The sequence below is a fragment of the Trichosurus vulpecula genome, chromosome 5, assembly GCF_011100635.1.
Source record: "Trichosurus vulpecula isolate mTriVul1 chromosome 5, mTriVul1.pri, whole genome shotgun sequence".
Lineage (NCBI taxonomy): Eukaryota > Metazoa > Chordata > Mammalia > Diprotodontia > Phalangeridae > Trichosurus > Trichosurus vulpecula.
The window spans coordinates 199937516-199952565 of NC_050577.1; the positions used below are offsets into that span (position 1 = coordinate 199937516).

At 37.1% G+C, this 15050-nt stretch overlaps 1 pseudogene; it reads right to left on the reverse strand.

Moving 5' to 3' along the window:
- Window positions 1-2094: 2094 nt before the first annotated feature.
- LOC118851161 lies at window positions 2095-4188 on the reverse strand (annotated as a pseudogene).
- Between the last annotated feature and the right edge of the window lie 10862 nt (window positions 4189-15050).

Below are 15050 nucleotides of genomic sequence, written 5' to 3' on the forward strand. Positions count from 1 at the left end.
TTTAAAAAAAAGGCAGCCCTGAGGTAAAATCATTTGCCTCAGATTGGGAGTTGAAGGATTGTGGGGCTTGAGTACACCCCATTTGAGTATCATGGGTATTATAAGATATCATGGAGTGTAGAAACATTATTTTTAAAAGTTGTCAGAGTTCAGTTATAAAAAAAAGTGCTCCTTAAAAAAAAAACTTTTCTACCTTTTTTGGCTTTTTTTTTTTTTTACCCCTTTTTAATAGGGGCTGATGTGACTCCAGCAAGTAAAAGTTACAATTTTTTAAATGTGTTAATATTATTGGTGGTTGGTTGTGGCTGATTTGCATTATGGTGCCTGATTTGACCCACACTTGATTTGATGTGGAAAGGTAGGAAGTAAAATGATTTAGTAAAAAATAAATGAAGAAATAAAAAAAAATGTAATTTTAAACAATGAAGGGGCCAAAGGAATTGTTCGAGGGGCTGAAAAGTCATGTGTCTAAAACTTTTTTTAGATTCATTATTGGGTTTCTGAGAAGCTGAGCCAAGTTCTTTTTAAAAGAAAATTCTTACATGTTTATCAAGACCACATCCAGAGACTGTTTTATAGAATAATTGCAATTTGTTTTCACACTTAATTTTTCTCAGAAATTACAAAAGAAATTTATCCTCATCCTCCAAAATCTATTTCCTAGTAAAACAAAGTCTGCTTCTGATTTTGTAGTTTTCTTTATCATTCACCAATTAAAACAAAATTGAACCTGGATATATTTGCTAATAATTTCACATTTTATTTTTAAAACACCAGGTTTGTTGCCTTGTTAGTAGAATATCCATACAATTCATAAGAAGGTCAAATATACTGATGTTGCATATTACAGTCATTTTTAAATCAATGAATGAAAACTGAGCAAATAACTAGTATTTAGTTTTCTTGGTTTGTTCTTTGTTTTTGTGGTAAAATGACTTTTAAGTCTTTCAAAGTTGTTTTCCTTTATAATGTTATAGTCATATAAATTGTTCTGGTTCTGCTCAGTTCCTTCTACATCAGTTCATGCAAGTGTTCCAGGTTTCTCTGAACCCATATATTCTTAATTTCTTATGTTACAGTAATATTTCAATCCCTTTCATTGCACATATTTTGTTTAGCAATAATTTTCTTTAATGCTTTTTGCAGAGGTTAGGTATGTTGAAAATGAGTAAATTTAAAGATACAAAGCAGGTTGTTACAGAGTTTTGTAATCTCCAGAATGTACAATGAGCACATCACTAATGTTTTAGGATTGACCTGAATACATACATTTTACATTCTATTGTACATAGTAGAAGTCAATCCATTCTAGAAGATATATTTCCTCCTCATTTGGCTTTAAATAAAATCATCTATACTTATTTTAACTTGAAACAAGGTTTGTGCTGACACATAACCAAAACAAATTAAAAAATCAGCCCTTCTACTTTGTTGTTGTGTATGATTGAAGATGAAATTCGAGTAGAAAATCCAAGCTTATTTCTAGTATGATCTACCTCAAATCACATTTTCATTATGGCTGGATGATCTCTGAGTCAAATAATTCTTTGTGGGGTTTGGAGGTGAATTCCTAAATGGGCATCAAATGTTGGGGGAAATCACAGAGCACAGTTAAAATGTAGTCATGGAAAATGATACTAAAGTCAGAAAATTATACTTTTAACATATCACTGGTTTGGGAATCTCACTGATGTGGGCATGTCTTTCTTACTGCAGAGGATACTGATATTCACTCAGTAGTGACAAAACTGCCCTGTTGGTCTGTGTCCTGTTCTGAACTTACTTCTGCTTTCTTCTGGGTATTTTTTAAATGTTTGATTGCTGTTTATTTCTGTTATTTATTTTTACATTACTATCTCTGCCTACCAAGTTCCTTTTCCACCACATAGAAGCCTTCCCTTATAATAAATAAATGCAATGAAGCAAAACAATCACTACATAAAGTGTATGTTTTATTCTGAACTTCTAGTCCATTAATACAACTTGGAAGTATATTTCTTTAGCAGTCTTTTGACGTCATGATTGGTTATTGTATTGATCAGATGGTCTTAAGTCTTTTTTTAAATAAAAAGATAATTTATTTAAATGCTTTCTTCAGGAAGCTGCAGAATGACTACTTAATGCTTCTTGGTAAGCCTATAAAGTCAACTCTATATATCCTCCCTTTTGTGCTTCTGTTTTTGCAAAGACCTTAATTAAGTCTAATCCCTCAGCTCCTAGTTCTTTGGCCTGCTTAGCTGAGTGTCTGTGTGGATGGAGCATGCGATGCAGAAGGACCAAACTTGTGGCATCAACCATTAAATCTCTCTGAATCTGGACAATCAGCAAACCAGCAATCTTTTTCTTACTTACTACATACCATACCATTCCACCAAAGTGTCTTGCAGAAGGTCGTATTTATCATGTTTTTCTCTATCTTCGTGTCTGGTGATGAATTTTAATATAATTGGCAGAATCTGGCTCAAATTGTGCAACACAGAGACTGAGGACACCTTCATGATGATGCTGACTGAACAAAGTCGGAGGATTTTCTTCCTGGAACATTAGTGGTGGAAAATTGTAGGACCTTCTTTTGGGAAAAAAGACCTGTATCATTCTGTCTCATTTTTTTCCAGGAAGCTTTTCGAAGAACAGAACCACTTGATCCCCAGACAACGATGAAACACTCACAATGCAGAATGCTAAATATTAAATCAGTGAACATGCATTTGGCAATATCGTTTCCTTCAAGGATTTTATCATCTGCTTATACATCATTTGTTTGGCTCTCATTCTTCCAGCACAGGAGGCATTTTTAGCTAATGTTTAGCTACCTCAATGGCATCTCTTACAGCCTCTTCCAGTTATGTTACTGTCATTAGCTTATACGTTTGTGGCTTAAATTGTTGCTTAATTGGTTTTAAAACCTGTAAATCCAAACCAATCATTTTGGTGAGTATATTTTGAACTTCCTTATCTGTGAATTCTGGTTTCTTTGTCTCCAAGCAATATAAGTTAGCCCTGGAGCCCACTGGACACAACACACCTGGTCCCACAGATCCCCCCTAGAGAGCAGGAACAGGGGTTGGGTCAGGAGTCTGATCCCCACAAGCCCAGCACTTCAAGATGCCACTCTGCAGAGCTAAAGGGGAGCCGGCATCCTGAAGGCCGCCATCACTCCGCCAGCCATCTACCTGGCCTTTCTTAAGTCTTAAAGTTGTTTCCTTTAAAACGTTGTTAAAATAAGTTGTTTTCCTGGTCATGCTTAATTCACTTTGCATCAGTTCATGCAAGTCTTCCAGGTTTCTCTGAATCCACCATATTTTACATTTTTTAAGTATAGTAATATTCCATCACATTCATATGCCATAGTTTGTTCAGCCATTCTCCAATTGAAGGATATTCGTTTTGTTTCCAGTTTTTTGCTGCTATAAATAAAGTTTGTGCACATGGTATAGTATTTTGCTTCTGTGTTTATTTTCTTTGGGGATCTGGTTCAACGAATAGACCCAATTTAGTGACTTTTAGTTGCAAATTGCTTTCCAGAATGGTTGGATTAATTCGGAGTACCAAGCTTCCCTAACTTTTCCCATAGATTCATAAAATTGAGAGCTGGAAAAGACCCTAGAAATGATTTAAACCAGCCTTACTTTACAGATGATGATACTAAGGCCCTAAGATGTACAGTCACTTTCCTTAAGTCACACAGTAAGAAGGAAAGTCAGGTTTTGAACCCAAGTTCTCTTACTTCAAAACTAATGTTCTTTCCACCATACCTTGACTTCCTTGTAAATAGTTGTACTTTGAAGATTTTTAAAAAGCACTTATGATTCAAGCCTGTCTGAAATGAGTTCAAAATCACTGTTTTATAAAAGAAAATATTTGTATAATCATTCTATTTTCAATTTTTATTGATGCCTTTGTTTTTACCTTACCTTTGTTTCCACATACATACCTCTCTAGAGTCCCTGTCCAATGAGCTTTCCTTTGTAATAAAGATTTAAAAAGAAAAGAGAAAAAAAGTGCTTCAGCAAAATCAACCAACTTATCAACCATACTTGAGAGTAATATTCCACACCATTAGTATCCTCATCAGTGGAGTGAGCAGAGTGCATTTTTTCAACTCTTCTAGATTCAAGTTTGGTCATTTTAATTATATATCATTCAGTTCCATTTTATTGCTTTTCTTTTTTGAAATATTACCGTCATTGTGTTTTTCCTGGTTCTGAATGAGTTCATTTAAGTATAATGGTCAGTGGATTTTGTTTTTCTTTTCTTTTTTCTCTTTTCTATATTTCATTTAATTTTTAATTTTAATTTTAAATTTTCAACATTTTTCAAGGATCAAGCATTCATTTTTTCTCCTTGCCATGCCATCCCCCACTTTAAAAAAATATAAAACCCTTGTAACAAATAAACATAGTCAAGCAAAACAAATTCCCTCCATTGTCCACCTCCAAAAATTTATTTCTCATTATACATATTAGTACATCATGTCTCTGTGAGAAAATAGGTACCATTCTTCCTCATCTGTTTTCTAGAATCATGACTGATCATTGGGTTGGTAAGAGTTCTTAAGTCTTTCAAAACTGTTCATTTTTACAATGTTGTTTTTACAATATAAATCATTCTCCTAGTTGCTCTCACTTCACTGTGCTTCAAGCCATATACATCTATGCCTTTATTTCTTACAGTTCAAAAGTCTTCCATTTAATTTATATATTATCATTTGGTTCAGTCCTTCTCTAATTGATGGGAAGTCTTTTAGTTTTAAATTTTTTTGCCACCATAAAAAATACTTGCTATAAATATTTTTGTACATATAGGACATATCCTGCTTTCTCTGATGTCCTTGGGGGATGGGCCAGATAGTAGTATTGCTGTGTCAAAGGCTATGCACAGTTTAATAATTTTGGGAGCATAGTTCCAAATTGCTTTCTAGAATGACTATACCAATTCATAGCTCCACCAATAGCACATCAATGCATCTATTTTCAGTGGTCCCTCCAACATTTGTTATTCTTTTCAAAGAAAGAGCTTTCAGTGTTGCTTATTATTTCTATAGCCTTTTTGTTTTTCATCTTATCTCTTTTCTAATTTTCAAGGTTTCCTTTTTGTTCTTTTGAGTTTGTGCATTTATTGACTTTCTAGTTCTTTAAATTGCATTCTCAGTTATTAATCCTCTTTTTAAAAATTTTTATTAATGTATGTTTTTCAGAGGCAAAATTTTTCCTTGGAGGACTACTTTAGCTGCATACCACAAATTTTGGTTTGCATTTTCATTCTCATTATGGTTTGCATGGTTATTAATTCTTTTTATGTTCTGTTCTTTGACCATAAAACTGTTTAGAACCCTAAATAAGGGTGTCATTATTAAGTCTTCATTCACATTTGTATCTTTTGCGTGTGTTCCCTGTATTAATTACTATTTTTATTGGGTTATGGATACTTTTAGTATTTTTGTTTTTGTTCACTTATTTATGATTTCTCTATGCCATAGTAACAGTCTGTTTTTATAAAGTACTATGAGGTAATGAGAAATATGTATGTTATTTAGTGTTCCTATCCAGAAGATGACTTAAATCTTTCAGATCTAACTTCAATAGTTTATTAGATTCTGTATTTTCCTTTTTGTTGATCTTGTCAGATTTATCCAAATCTAAGAGGAAAACATTAAAGTCTTCTATATTTGCTGCATGTCTTTTTGCCATTAAGTTAACCATTTATTTATGTATTTAAATTCTATGCCTTTTGGTGCATATATTTATTTAGAACTGATACTGTTTCATTGTATTTGGTTTCCTTAAGCGTACAAGTAGCTCTTCTCATTTCTTTTTACTTTGCAAATTTTTATTTTAGAGATATCTAATAAAATGATTTCAATTATTGGAAAGTGGAACCACTTAATATTTAGACAACTTCGCTATAGCCCCTCATTTTCATTTTTTATGTCTATTTTTAGATGTGTTTCTTTTATACAGCAAATGGTTGGATTTTGTTTTCTTATCTGTTCTTCCATTTAAAAAATTATTTAATTCATTTATGTTTAAAGGTATTATTGCAAGGTCTATGGTTTCCTCCTTTTATTTCTTTTATTTTGATTATTTTTACCCCCTTCCTTTTTTAAGTCAGTATTTTATTCCTGAAATTGGTTTTGCTTACACTATTATGATGATAGTCTTTTCCCACAGGCTTTTTTCTGTCCTTCTTCACTCAATCTATTCCAAGTTCCTTGAATTTGCTTAAATTGTTAGTTTTTTGTTCTTTCTTCTTCTTCTTTTGACTCATCTTTTTCCCTGTCCAGTTAAATGTGTCAAAATCTTTCCTGTGACTTTTCATGGAAGTAATAATATTCTTTTGCAGTGCTGTTTTTTGAAGAAGTTTTCCTTTGCTTTGTCCCCCTTATCTCTTCCATTCTAATTTGTTCTGAATTCTCTTTTCCCATTCTTGGGCTATTGTACTTGTTCCTCTTTTATTCTCCATCTCTTAAGAAGGTAAAGCTTCTGGAGAACCCAATTTGAATTCCTTCCTGTATCCCATTTCTAAGTAATTGCCTTTGTAAATCTTACCCCATCCTTTTTTTTTAATCCGTTGTACCACACTCTTAGAAATATCGGTTGATGAAGGAAGTAATGTTGCATAGAAATACAACATGACGGGAATTACTGTTTGTCCTGGTATGAGGCCTAATACTAGCTTCTGTCCTTACAATAATCACTTTCCATTCTAAGGCCCAGTTATCCTATCTATGGTTCTATGTCTTTCTTACTATCCTGTGTGCTGGCTACCCTTAGGGATTTACCTCTCTGCAGGATGTGATGAAGTTCTGGGAACTAAAAATCTTTGTAAATATCTCCACACCCTCCAGTTCTTCAAGACTGTAAGGACTGTTCCTTTCCCCCTCTAGGACAATACTTCTTTTTGTTAATTCCTTCATTCCAGCCTCTACCTTCAATTGCTTATATCCTATTCTCCCACAGTCCTAACTCTTAGTAAGGAAATTATTATCTTTTCTCTGTTCACTTATTGATTGGGTGGGGAGTATATACAGGAGTGTGCTGGTAAATGTTTAACAGCTGACTCTCTGGGAAAAATATACACACAACACACTTTTAAGTTTAATCTGCATTATTACCATCTTCTCTCTGACTTTCTTAAGTCTAGACAATCAACAAAACAATAAATCAAGCCCTGATTTCTGAAGTATAAATGCTTACACTGAAAATTTAACAATTAGCCCTGAGAGTTAGCTCAAGAGGGTTCCAGTACACCATTGAATAAAATTTTGTTTCTTTCTGTCCTTTCTACATTCACTCAATCTCCCACTGTATTATCCATCCAGCAAAAGATATTTCTTCACTCATAGTGATTGCAAGATTTAGCTATGGGACATTCAACTTTCCCTTCTCTTCTTTTTCTTTAAATTCCTCTTATGTTTTTTTGCCTCTCTGTCTCTTGATCTGTTTTTTTTCCCCTTTCTTTTATCACTTTAATTCAATTTATTTTTTTTTAAACAGTAGACTATAAACGTCAGAGAATTCGTTTCCTTACTTTATTTTTAAAATAATTGTATTTGCTTTTCTTGTATGTTTGTTTGGACTATTTTAAGGTCAGGTATTTGGCTCACCTTTGCTTTTTTTCTTTGTTTTTGCAGGAGTGCTTTGAATGCCTCTCCTTAGTTGAAAATCCATCTTTTTTTTTTAATTGATGATTAGGCTTAACTTTGTATCATATGCTACTTTTTTATTGTAAATTTCTGCATTAGCTTTTTCTATCATTTTTTCTGATTTCTTTTGACTATAAGTAATTGTAGATTATTCAAATTGGTGCTCATAGCTGAAGTACTTGCTCCTGGCTGTTTGCAAAATTCATCTGGTATTGAAATTGCACAAGTTAAGCACTCTATGCCTTTGAGTTTCAAGCTTAGATTTTTCAAAAAAAAATTTTTCCTGGCAGTGATCTTTGGCCTTGTGATTCAGTGCTTTATTATCTATGTTCAAATGTTCTGAACAGTTTTCTTGTATTATTTCCTACAGTATGGTACTCAGGTTTTTTGATTTGTCATTTACTTCTGGGAGACCTAACATCTTTAAATAACCTTTGTTCATTCTGTCTACAAGTTCATTTTGGCTTTCATTGATTCAGATATTCTTTTAATGTTTTTGCTTCTTGATTGTTTTTTGCCAAATTTCCTTGCAAGTCTATATTTTTTTGTTCATAACCTATCACTCTCTCTGTTCTTTTGAAAGAATCTGCTATGTGTTCTATACTTCCCCTAAATCCAATCTTCTTCCTAATGTTCCTATTTTTTTTATCAGCATAATTCTTTAGCTTACCTGGGTTCTCAACCTTCGAGTTATCTTCAAGTCCTTGATTATCCCCTGCCCCTGCCCCCCAATCCAATCAATTGCTAAGTTTTGTTAATTGACTTCTTCAACAAAGTGGCTCACTTAGCCCACTCACTGTATTTCTGTCTGGCCCTTGACACCATGCTTCATATTCACATTTCATCAAAGCATCCATCCATCCACCTAGGCCATCTTACCATTTACCTGCCGTTCTCTACCTGGACTAGCACATTCTATACCAAATCTGGATCTCTGCACCTGGGCATCCTGGATCGATAGAATCCATGTCCTTAAGACTCTAGAGAAATTAACCCACTCATTTTTGTAACTCTAGTCTTAGGACAAAGCCCAGTTGATTGGTGACTGAGTGAGTGTAAACTAGTCCATTTGGTGTCTTGTATCCACTGCCATCCCTACACACTACACCATGCTTCACTTTCATATCCCAACCCTCTATCTACTCAGGCCATCAAACACAAATACCTTCTTGTCCACCCTCTTATCCATCCTGGTTTCCCTCCTTTTCCCCTTCTACCTCTTGCTCTGGATACAGTGATTAAATAAATAGTAACATTACTTCTGGAAAGGTTGTGTTGATTGACTGTTCTTTATCAACTTGCCATCTCTGGCTTAGAGAGCAGTTAACACACCAAAACTCTCCTTCCTGGCCACCACTCTCCTTAATGAGCTGCCTTCCCCTATTGGAATATAAGCATCTTGAGGCAAGGATTTTCTTTCTTTTTATACTTTATTCTTACTGTCTAGCTCAGTGTCTGGAATGTAGTAAGCACACATTCACTCATTCCACAACATTTTTTTCGTGTCTCCATTTTTCCGCTTATGTGACTTCCCTAATTCAGGTCCTCATCACTTCTCACCTGGAGGATTGCTGTAGCCTTTTAAATGGTCTCATTGCCCTCAAGTCTCTTCTCTTAAAACCATCTTCCTTTTAGCTGCCAAAATGATATTCCTAAAGCACTAGTCTGATCATGTCGGGCCCCCCTTCTCCCCATCTTGTGAGATTGCCTGTGCTCCCTGCCTACAGTGTGGGTTGGGGGTGAACAGTGGAAACATTGAAGGAGAGCTTTAAGTATCTTTGTCGTTTAATATTGCTTCATCTTGTTTTTACCTTGCCTTAGATTGCCTATGCCATTTTCTGCCTTTGTCCATTTATGCACTGCTGCCTGAAAATGGAGAAAATCATGAAATTATCCTGGCTGAGCCCACTACCAATAATGTTACATATTCTCATTTAGGCTCTCATTGAAGCAAGGCAGTCTTTTTTGTTGTTACTTAATTGTTTTCAGTTGTGTTTGGCTCTTTGTGACCCCATTTGGGGTCTTCTTGGCAAGGTTACAGTAATGGTTTACCATTTCCTTCTCCAGTTCACTTTTACGTAAGGTGAGCAAACTGAGGAAAACAGGGTTAAGCGACTCGCTCAGTGTCACACAGCTAGTAAGTATCTGAGGCTGGTTTTGAACTCAGGTTTTCCTGACTCCAGGCCTGGTGCTCTATTCACTGCTCTTCTATCATCCCCACTCTCGCTAATCTTCGTTCTTTCCCTGCCTACTGGCTACTTCCCTACGGCCTATAAACATATTTGTGTCTCCCCCATCCTCAAAAAACCCTCACTTGATTCAGGTATCCTTGCTAGCTATGTTGTTCCTTTCATGGCTAAAGTCCTTGAGAAGCTCATCTGCAATTCGAGTACTTCCACTTCCTTTCTTCTTCACTCTCTTCTTAATTCTATAGTCTGCTTTCTGACCTTATCATTTAACTGAAGTTTCTCTCTCCAAAGTTAACCAACATCCCTTAATTGTCAGATTGAATGGTCTTTTCTCAGTCCTCGTGGTTCTTGACCTCTCTGCAGCTTTTGGAACTGTCAATCACTCTCTTCTGCTTGATGCTCTCTTATCTCTAGGTTTTTGTGACACTGCTCTCTCCTGACTGACCACTCAGTCTCCTTTACTGGATCTTCATCCAGGTCACACCTGTAATGATGGGTGTCTTCCAAAGCCCTGTTCTGTGCCTTCTTTTCTCTCTCTACAATTTTCTCTCTACACTCTCTACACTCTATAGTATGGTATGGTATGGTATGGCATGGCATGGCATGGCATGGCATGGCATGGTATGGTATGGTATGGTATAGTATAGTATAGCTTGATGATCTCATCAGTTTGCCATGGATTTAATCATTATCTCTACGCAGCTGATTCTCAGATCTATTTGTCCATCCCTAACCTCTTCCTGATATTGATTTTCACGTATCCATCTGCCTATTTTACTTTTCAAACTGGATGTCTTATAGACATCTTAAACTCAACATGCCAAAGACTGAACTCGTTATCTTTTCTACCCAATCCTCTCCTCTTCCTAACTTCCTTAGTACTGTCAAATATGCTGCCATCCTCCTAGTAACCCAAGCACGTAAGTTAAGCGTCATTCTTGACTCCTCACTTTTTCTTATCCCCACTATCAAATCTTGTCATTTCTACCTTTGTGACATCTCCTCTATACACCCCCTCCTCTCCTCTGACACTGCCATGACCGTATGGTGCAGATTCCTCATTACTTCACGCCCGGACGGTTGCAGTAACCTTCTGGTCTTCCTGCCTCAAGTCTCTCCCCACTCCAGTTATACTCCACTCAGCTGCCAAATTGATCTTCCTAAAGCTCAGGTCTAATCATGACACACAGCTCTCTGGGGACCCCCTCCCCAATTCAAGTGGGAACCACTGGAGTTTATTGTTTGACTTTTATTACCTTCAGAATCAAATATAAAATCCTCTATTTGGTTTTTAAAGCCTTTCATAATTTGGCCACTTCCTACCCTACCAGTCTTCTTTTACCTTACTCCCCTTCACAACTCTGTGATCTAGTGACTTTTGTCTCCTTGCTGTTCCTCCCCCAAGACCTTCCATCTCCTCACTCCATGTATCTTCACTGACATTATCTCCTGCCTCATTTCTCTTCTTCCTGGCTTCCTCCAAGTCTCAGCTAAAGGCCCATCTTCTGTAAGAAGCCTTTAAGATTATCTCCAATTTAGCCTTTATGTCTCTTGCTTGTACATAGTTGTTTGCATCTTGTCTCTCCCATTAGAATGTGGGCTCCTTGAGAGCAGGGACTATTTCTTTGTTTTTCATTAGATCCCTTAACACTGAGTACCTACTATGTGCCAGGCCTGTCTTAAGTGCTTTACAAATATCTTATTTGAATCCTAACAACCCAGAGAGGTAGGTGCTATTATTATCCCCATTTTACAGTTTAGGAAACTGAGGCAGAGGTTATGACTTGGCAGGGGTCATATAGCCCATAAGTGTCCAACTCCAGACCCAGTTCTCTATCTACTGAATCATCCAGCAAGCACTTAATAAATACTTGTTGAATCGATTGATTACAAATTGATGACACCACAGATCTAGCAACATACTGATCTTTTGAGGTATCAAAAAAAGATTGTAGACAATTTAATGTAGTTAGTTTCTCATATGACATGATACTACAATATCTTACTCATTGATGGTGGGTGTGGGTGAGATGGGCCAGATGACTTTTGAATGTTATCATTCAGTGAATTCTGAGAGCGAGGAAGTCTGTGTCTTGATTTTCATGATTATTTCTTCTAGAAATCAAGTAAAAGAACCTCTTGAAGAGAAAAAGAGTAGCTTTTTTTGTTTGTTTCTTTTATTACAAAATCTCTTTATTTCAGCTCTAGCCTAAATTCTTGGTGTTATAAAATCCTTTCCCTATGGCTTTCAACTCTGGGCTTATCTCATTAGCTCAATAAAATGTCAAACATAAGGACCAAAGTTTAATAGCTTAAAAACAACAACAACAGCAAAACCCAATAACTTGACATCCATAAAACATTTAACAGTGTTCCATTAAAACTGGAGCCACCCTTCCACAGAGCAGCCCAGATATCGGAAGCACACAACTTCAGTCATGCTGAAATAGCTGAGATGCCTGAGCTAGAATGGAATCTCCGGGAGTACCAATCATAGGGCCAACAAAAGCTATTCTAGTCCCAACCTGTACCTGACTTGAGAATTTCCCCTATGGTATTTTTATCAAATGGTGACCTGGTCTTTACTCAAAGACCTACTCTCTGGATAGTTCTAATTGTTAGGAAGCTTTTCCTTACATCAAAGCAAAACACTCTCTGCAAATTTTACTCAGAGCTCCAATTTTTGCCATCAGGAACCAAACTCTTCGAATGGACACCCTTTTTGGTACTTGAAAACAACTATTCTGCTCCTACTGTCTTCTCTTCTCCAGCCAAAACAACCCAATTTCCTGCAATTTATCCTTGCAGGGCATAATTTTGAAGCCCTTCATCATTCCTATTGCCCTCCTGTGGTTGCTCTCCAGCTTATGCGTGCTTTCAAGATGTGATTGGTGCCCAGAACTGAACATTCATTTCTTTACCTTGTACTTCTCTTAATGCAGCTCAAGAACTGCTGGCTTCCCCTTGGTTTTGATCTCCTGTCCTGGTTTATTCCACTGCAGGCTTATGTGTGGGGCTAAAAGTTAGAACTGAGTCTTCCCCCTGCTCTTGGGCTCAGAGCCATGAACCTATGGTTCTGAAACTTGTTTCTTCCTCCCTATACAAGTAGTCCTCCTGCCCCTTCATGACCCATTTCTGTCTACCCTGGAACTGTGACCCCAAACTGGGTAATGGGCGACAGCACTGCCACATGGCACCTGTTCCTGCTCCTAGTGTTAGTAAAGAGGCCCCTTGAGATCTCTTTCTGCCCAGGTGTTCAGTCCCTTAGTGCCACTGGGCGTTGGTCTGCTGCCCACACAGTGTCACTTCCTCCTGCTGCTGTAGTGCTGCTGCTATGCTCCTGGCCAGCCCAGATGCCAATGTCTGGGGACCTCTCTGTCCATCTTCCTAAGCTGCCTTGGGCCAGAAAAATGATTCCTTATCACTTTTTCTTGGCTCTCTAATCAAAATTTGATTTGAGGCATTTCCTAGGTCAATGATGAGGGGACTTAAACTAAAGCAAAATTGTGACCTCTCACTCCACCATCCTGACTGTGCCCCCATTTCTATTTGATCTAAGTCACTGCTGTAGAAATCCATCTAATTCTAAGCCATAAATAGTTATTCTTCAAGTACAGCCATTCAGCCCTTCCTAAAGGTACTATCTCCTGGCCCACATTCCTCCATCTTATCCACAGGGACAGCATGAGATATTTCATCAAATACTTTGCTGTTCCCTTTATCTCCCTGCTCTACCAGTTTAGTAAATGCAAAACAAAACAAAAAAAAAAAAACAAAAAAAAAAAAGGAAAAGGGATGGGTATGATCATACTGGTTCTTGGTCAAGCCATGCTGGGTTCTTTACATTTTCCTTTTCTGAGTGATCGTGGGTCATCATTTTAATAATACATTTTACGATTTTGCCAGGAATCCTCAGTTTAGTTTATAGACAAATGTAGGAATACAACTTTCTCTTCCTGTTTGAAAACCAGGGCAACACTTTCCCCTTCCCAGTCTTGCAGCATCTCTCCCATTCTCCATGAAAATTTAAAGATCAATAATCACCTCTGTCAGTTTCTTCAGGATTTAGTTCATCTGGGCTTAGTGACATGAACTCATCAAAGGTAATTTTTCTCTCCTTACATATTTTTGATTTTTACTTCCAATGACTATTTTCTCCTATCCTTTCTAGGCCAAAGAGTAATTCTTATTGATAGTGAATGAAGGAAGAAAGAAAAGGAGGAAGGAAGGAAGGAAAGAAGGAAGGAAGAAGGGGCAGAAGGAAGGGAGGAAGGGAGGAAGGAAGAAGGGGCAGAAGGAAGGTTGGAAGGGAAGATGGAAGGAAGAAGGGGCAGAAGGAAAGTTGGAAGGGAAGAAGGAAAGAAGGCAAAAAGCATTTATTAAGCTCTTGTCCTAAGTACTTTACAAATATTATGTGGCCTCACAGCAACCCTGGAAGGTAGGTGCTATTATTATCACCCTCATTTTACAGTTGAAGATACTGAGGCAAGCAGTGGTTAAGTAGCTAGTAACTGTCCAAGACCATATTTGGACTCAGGTCTTCCCGATTCCAGATCCTGTGTTCTGTTCATTTCACCACTTAGCTTCCTAGAGAAGCCAAAAAATAAGAGAATTTGGGCAGTTTTTTCCTCCTTTTGCTCTTTTCCATTCTTCCTAAGCAGTGGTACTAACTGTTCTTCAATCTTCCTCCCCCCCAACCCCCTCCCCAATACAGAATGATAGTGGTGTGGGTTAGGTTTAACTTAGTGAATTTCCCAGTGCTGCCGTCGCAATAGCTGTCCACACCAGGCTTGTTTCCCAGTTTTCTGCAACTTAAGAAAAGCAGATTGTCACTTAATTAAACTGTCAATTAATTAGCTGGCAAGGGAATGTGGTATGTATTTTGGCCACTGGATGGCACTACTCGAGCCACCAGCCAAGTGGCTTTGTCAGAGGGTATTTGGTGTGCATGTGCTGGCCATCCCAAAGGCCGCAGTAATTATAATACACCAAGCAGTAATCACACCAAAGAGTGCTCGGTTTACAAATTCTTAAACTACTCCCACTTCATCCGCCTGCCCTGAGCTCTCAGCTCTCATGGGGATTTTGTACTGGTCCTGGGTTCAATACAGATCTAGAAGTATGACATAGACTATGCTCCAAGAGTATTAAATAAGAAAATCTCTTATTGGTGCTCTTAAATCTCCACCTGTGATTTTGGAATATTTTTATTTATG